Source organism: Ascaphus truei, chromosome 17, assembly GCF_040206685.1.
Source record: "Ascaphus truei isolate aAscTru1 chromosome 17, aAscTru1.hap1, whole genome shotgun sequence".
Classification (NCBI taxonomy): Eukaryota; Metazoa; Chordata; class Amphibia; order Anura; family Ascaphidae; genus Ascaphus; species Ascaphus truei.
In genome coordinates this window covers 34102071-34109490 of record NC_134499.1, presented here as the reverse complement: position 1 = coordinate 34109490, position 7420 = coordinate 34102071, and positions in this window count along the sequence as shown.

Sequence of the window (7420 nt, the reverse complement as noted above, 5' to 3'; positions counted from 1 at the left end):
CGGCAAAATGGAAAGATATTTTTTATTCAACTTGACCCTGGCTCCGTTTGGGCTGCGGGTTGCTTCACCCCTTTCAGCATTCCTCTAAGAACCTGTTCCTGAGATGCTAACCTGTGTAGTTACCTGTGTTTAAATAGCCATCCAATAGGATGGCACTGGGTCTTGCTATTTACCCATAGGACCCACGAGAGATGTCGACTAAATTGTAAGCTCTTCGGGGCAGGGATTTCCTTTCCTATTGTCTGCTTTTGCTGCACTTATTGTATTATTATAATCCCCTGTACTGTATTCTTTGTGAAGCGCTGAGTACACTTTTGGCACTATATAAATAAAGACATACAATACAACTCCAGGAAGGGAAGAAACACGCCAGTACCGACATCAGTGAATATCTCAGTAACCGGTGGGGCTCCGGGGCGGAACAAAATGGGGTTTAGCTTCGGAAGACCCCCTGATTCCAATGCTATTAAAAAAGGGTGATATAAAATATAACAAGACAGCAGCCAGGATTGCTGCATTCAAATATTTGGCCCGATGAGTTTAAATTGAGAAGAATATGTATGAGCTATTGATAATGTACTACCTTTATCTGCATTCGACTATACAGTACATTCAATATAACTCTATTCTCAGAGGATTAAACTCCAAACAATACAAGTGCGATCAGAAGCTGCATGAAAATCTCATGATGTCTGCCCAAGAAAGAAAATCATTTCTTATTTTTGTTTTTAAGTCTAGGCGATGTGGCGCCCCCATGTGGCTCTAGAATAAATGACACAATAAACCAAGTTATGAAAGTGCAAGCAATACTCTTGTTCCCAGCTGCACAAAGTTGCTCTAAGAGGAGAGAAAGAGTGTGTGTGTGTGTGTGAGTGAGTGAGTGAGAGTGAGAGAGAGAGAAAGAGAGAGAGAGAGACACCTAATTTAGGATAGTCCCATGGGCTATATATATCCCCTCAAACCAAAAAGATACAGAACCCGGGATATATGCTAATAGGCATCATTAACATATACTTTGCATATTCCATTAACATATACTTTGCGTATACCATTAGCATATTACTCTCGTATACCATTAGCATATTCTGGCCCCTTTCTCTCTCCCTCGTGCTCTCTCTCCTCTCTCGCCCCCTTTCTCTTTCCCTCTTGCTCCCTCTTCTCCACCCCCCCCCATAGTTCAGGGCTTGGAGGGAGATGCCTTTTTCTCTGACCTAGCTAACACATTGTTAAATCCCTGCGGTAACTATAACGGAGCTCTGAGGATGTGCTCTGTTAGAGGGAGCACCTCTTTTGCATAACATTAGCACTAACGTCCGTTATAGTAACTCAGGGCTCGTTATGGCTGAAAACAGCATTTAAAACTCTATTAGAAGATACCCGTTAGCACTTAACGATACATTAACTTAAGTTATTGCCTCGTTAAGTCAATAACAGTGGTTTGTGCTTTGTGCTTCTAGGCCGTGATTATTTAATTCATCAGTAGTCCCATACATGCAGTACAACCATATATATAATATATATATATACCACATGACCGCTGGCATTTGGCCACAGACGGACCCTGCACCGCAGCCGATCCGCCGCTGGACCCTGTGCCGCCAGCCGCTTCAACGAGAAGGTACGTTTTTGTGCTTAGGATATGCTGTTTCTTTTAGGGGGTTTAGTGGTTAGGGTTTGTGGGTTTTAGGGTAGTGGATTTTAGGGTAGTGGATTTTAGGGTAAGGGGTTTTAGGGTAGTGGGTTTTAGGGTAGGGGGTTTTAGGGTAAGGGCTTAGGGTAAGGGGTTTTAGATTAGTGGGTTTTAGGGTAGTGGATTTTAGGGTAAGGGGTTTTAGGGTAGTGGGTTTTAGGGTAGGGGTTTTAGGGTAAGGGGTTAAGCTTAGGTGACAGGTCTCACCATCGTGGGTGACTCACGGCAAAGTGCCGGCGGTCATTTGGTAAAGGCGTAATGGCCGCAACCGCATGTCCTAGCTCGAATCACAACGGATACAATGAGGACAAACATAAGTCAGTTCGGTAATGCCATCATTGCACAAAATTAAGTTTTTTATGCAGCCCCTCTCCGGGGACTACTAATGCCATGAGGGAGTTAATGGCCTTAATGGGTTAACCGGGTGGGCTCACTTAGGTTATTTCCCACCCATCATGTACTGTAGGATGGCTATGCAGAAAGGATTGCCACTCCCCATTATGTCTTGTGACCAACAATGTCACCAAAGGGAGATAGAAGGGTATATCTAGCTCCACCCAATGTTCTACAATCAGGTTCTGGCACAAAGGCCTCACTGTGAGTCCTGTATAAATGTTTATTGGATAAGTCATGTGTATTAGAAAGTGTCCTGTCCCCATTATTATTTTCGGCTAGGGAACGGGCCCTTGAAAGTAAGCCCCAGTAGTAGTGACCAGAGATCACTATGGAAAAGGCGGCAGCAGGCTCTTGGTAAGGAGTTCTCTGCATAGTAACGTCACCGCGTCTTTGGATCGCCCCAACCGGAAGGTCCCGAGTGCAATCCTGATTCAATAGGCATGAAAGAGGTGTGCAGTACATAGTAGCGGGATCCCCGAGCTCGAAGTGTATTCCTAAAGAGGCCCATTCTATATGGGGCAATACTGACTCTATGCAGGAGAATGCTAATTTAACCATTACCTAGGGACTCAAGCCCAAGTACGTCCCCAACGTCGGAGTGAGAGCTACCAGGGGAAGCACAGAGCAATCTTATTTTGTGCCAACCGTTGAGTGTGTGATGTCTGCCTCTGTATGTGGAACATTATAAATGGATGTTAAATAAAGCCCTTTTTGTATAAGAAAAAGGATGGGCACCAGAAACTTTTATCACACCCAGCCGGCATCACCCATATCCACACCCAGCCGGCATCACCCATATCCACACCCAGCCGGCATCACCCATATCCACACCCAGCCTGCATCACCCATATCCACACCCAGCCTGCATCACCCATATCCACACCCAGCCTGCATCACCCATATCCACACCCAGCCTGCATCACCCATATCCACACCCAGCCTGCATCACCCATATCCACACCCAGCCTGCATCACCCATATCCACACCCAGCCGGCATCACCCATATCCACACCCAGCCTGCATCACCCATATCCACACCCAGCCGGCATCACCCATATCCACACCCAGCCGGCATCACCCATATCCACACCCAGCCCGCATCACCCATATCCACACCCAGCCTGCATCACCCATATCCACACCCAGCCTGCATCACCCATATCCACACCCAGCCTGCATCACCCATATCCACACCCAACCTGCATCACCCATATCCACACCCAGCCGGCATCACCCATATCCACACCCAGCCGGCATCACCCATATCCACACCCAGCCGGCATCACCCATATCCACACCCAGCCGGCATCACCCATATCCACACCCAGCCTGCATCACCCATATCCACACCCAGCCTGCATCACCCATATCCACACCCAGCCTGCATCACCCATATCCACACCCAGCCTGCATCACCCATATCCACACCCAGCCTGCATCACCCATATCCACACCCAGCCGGCATCACCCATATCCACCCCCAGCCTGCATCACCCATATCCACACCCAGCCTGCATCACCCATATCCACCCCCAGCCTGCATCACCCATATCCACACCCAGCCTGCATCACCCATATCCACCCCCGGCCTGCATCACCCATATCCACACCCAGCCGGCATCACCCATATCCACACCCAGCCTGCATCACCCATATCCACACCCAGCCGGCATCACCCATATCCACACCCAGCCTGCATCACCCATATCCACACCCAGCCGGCATCACCATATCCACACCCAGCCGGCATCACCCATATCCACACCCAGCCTGCATCACCCATATCCACACCCAGCCAGCATCACCCATATCCACACCCAGCCTGCATCACCCATATCCACACCCAGCCGGCATCACCCATATCCACACCCAGCCTGCATCACCCATATCCACACCCAGCCAGCATCACCCATATCCACACCCAGCCTGCATCACCCATATCCACACCCAGCCTGCATCACCCATATCCACACCCAGCCTGCATCACCCATATCCACACCCAGCCTGCATCACCCATATCCACACCCAGCCTGCATCACCCATATCCACACCCAGCCTGCATCACCCATATCCACCCCCAGCCTGCATCACCCATATCCACACCCAGCCGGCATCACCCATATCCACACCCAGCCTGCATCACCCATATCCACACCCAGCCAGCATCACCCATATCCACCCCCAGCCTGCATCACCCATATCCACACCCAGCCTGCATCACCCATATCCACACCCAGCCTGCATCACCCATATCCACACCCAGCCTGCATCACCCATATCCACACCCAGCCTGCATCACCCATATCCACACCCAGCCTGCATCACCCATATCCACACCCAGCCTGCATCACCCATATCCACACCCAGCCGGCATCACCCATATCCACCCCCAGCCTGCATCACCCATATCCACACCCAGCCTGCATCACCCATATCCACCCCCAGCCTGCATCACCCATATCCACACCCAGCCTGCATCACCCATATCCACACCCAGCCTGCATCACCCATATCCACACCCAGCCTGCATCACCCATATCCACACCCAGCCGGCATCACCCATATCCACACCCAGCCTGCATCACCCATATCCACACCCAGCCTGCATCACCCATATCCACACCCAGCCTGCATCACCCATATCCACACCCAGCCGGCATCACCCATATCCACCCCCAGCCTGCATCACCCATATCCACACCCAGCCTGCATCACCCATATCCACACCCAGCCTGCATCACCCATATCCACACCCAGCCGGCATCACCCATATCCACACCCAGCCTGCATCACCCATATCCACACCCAGCCTGCATCACCCATATCCACACCCAGCCGGCATCACCCATATCCACACCCAGCCGGCATCACCCATATCCACACCCAGCCGGCATCACCCATATCCACCCCCAGCCTGCATCACCCATATCCACACCCAGCCTGCATCACCCATATCCACACCCAGCCGGCATCACCCATATCCACACCCAGCCTGCATCACCCATATCCACACCCAGCCTGCATCACCCATATCCACACCCAGCCTGCATCACCCATATCCACACCCAGCCTGCATCACCCATATCCACACCCAGCCTGCATCACCCATATCCACACCCAGCCTGCATCACCCATATCCACACCCAGCCTGCATCACCCATATCCACACCCAGCCTGCATCACCCATATCCACACCCAGCCGGCATCACCCATATCCACACCCAGCCGGCATCACCCATATCCACACCCAGCCTGCATCACCCATATCTACACCCAGCCTGCATCACCCATATCCACACCCAGCCTGCATCACCCATATCCACACCCAGCCTGCATCACCCATATCCACCCCCAGCCTGCATCACCCATATCCACACCCAGCCTGCATCACCCATATCCACACCCAGCCTGCATCACCCATATCCACACCCAGCCTGCATCACCCATATCCACACCCAGCCTGCATCACCCATATCCACACCCAGCCTGCATCACCCATATCCACACCCAGCCTGCATCACCCATATCCACACCCAGCCGGCATCACCCATATCCACACCCAGCCGGCATCACCCATATCCACACCCAGCCTGCATCACCCATATCCACACCCAGCCTGCATCACCCATATCCACACCCAGCCTGCATCACCCATATCCACACCCAGCCTGCATCACCCATATCCACACCCAGCCTGCATCACCCATATCCACACCCAGCCCGCATCACCCATATCCACACCCAGCCGGCATCACCCATATCCACACCCAGCCTGCATCACCCATATCCACACCCAGCCTGCATCACCCATATCCACACCCAGCCTGCATCACCCATATCCACACCCAGCCTGCATCACCCATATCCACACCCAGCCTGCATCACCCATATCCACACCCAGCCTGCATCACCCATATCCACACCCAGCCTGCATCACCCATATCCACACCCAGCCTGCATCACCCATATCCACACCCAGCCTGCATCACCCATATCCACACCCAGCCTTCATCACCCATATCCACACCCAGCCGGCATCACCCATATCCACACCCAGCCTGCATCACCCATATCCACACCCAGCCTGCATCACCCATATCCACACCCAGCCTTCATCACCCATATCCACACCCAGCCGGCATCACCCATATCCACACCCAGCCTGCATCACCCATATCTACACCCAGCCTGCATCACCCATATCCACACCCAGCCGGCATCACCCATATCCACCCCCAGCCGGCATCACCCATATGCACACCCACCCAGCCTGCATCACCCATATCCACACCCAGCCTGCATCACCCATATCCACACCCAGCCTGCATCACCCATATCCACACCCAGCCTGCATCACCCATATCCACACCCAGCCTTCATCACCCATATCCACACCCAGCCGGCATCACCCATATCCACACCCAGCCTGCATCAGCCATATCCACACCCAGCCTGCATCACCCATATCCACCCCCAGCCTGCATCACCCATATCCACACCCAGCCTGCATCACCCATATCCACACCCAGCCTGCATCACCCATATCCACACCCAGCCTGCATCACCCATATCCACACCCAGCCAGCATCACCCATATCCACACCCAGCCCGCATCACCCATATCCACACCCAGCCGGCATCACCCATATCCACACCCAGCCCGCATCACCCATATCCACACCCAGCCGGCATCACCCATATCCACACCCAGCCTGCATCACCCATATCCACACCCAGCCTGCATCACCCATATCCACACCCAGCCTGCATCACCCATATCCACACCCAGCCTGCATCACCCATATCCACACCCAGCCTGCATCACCCATATCCACACCCAGCCGGCATCACCCATATCCACACCCAGCCTGCATCACCCATATCCACACCCAGCCTGCATCACCCATATCCACACCCAGCCTGCATCACCCATATCCACACCCAGCCCGCATCACCCATATCCACCCCCAGCCTGCATCACCCATATCCACACCCAGCCTGCATCACCCATATCCACACCCAGCCTGCATCACCCATATCCACACCCAGCCGGCATCACCCATATCCACACCCAGCCGGCATCACCCATATCCACACCCAGCCTGCATCACACATATCCACACCCAGCCTGCATCACCCATATCCACACCCAGCCTTCATCACCCATATCCACACCCAGCCGGCATCACCCATATCCACACCCAGCCTGCATCACCCATATCCACACCCAGCCTGCATCACCCATATCCACACCCAGCCGGCATCACCCATATCCACACCCAGCCTGCATCACCCATATCCACACCCAGCCGGCATCACCCATATCCACCCCC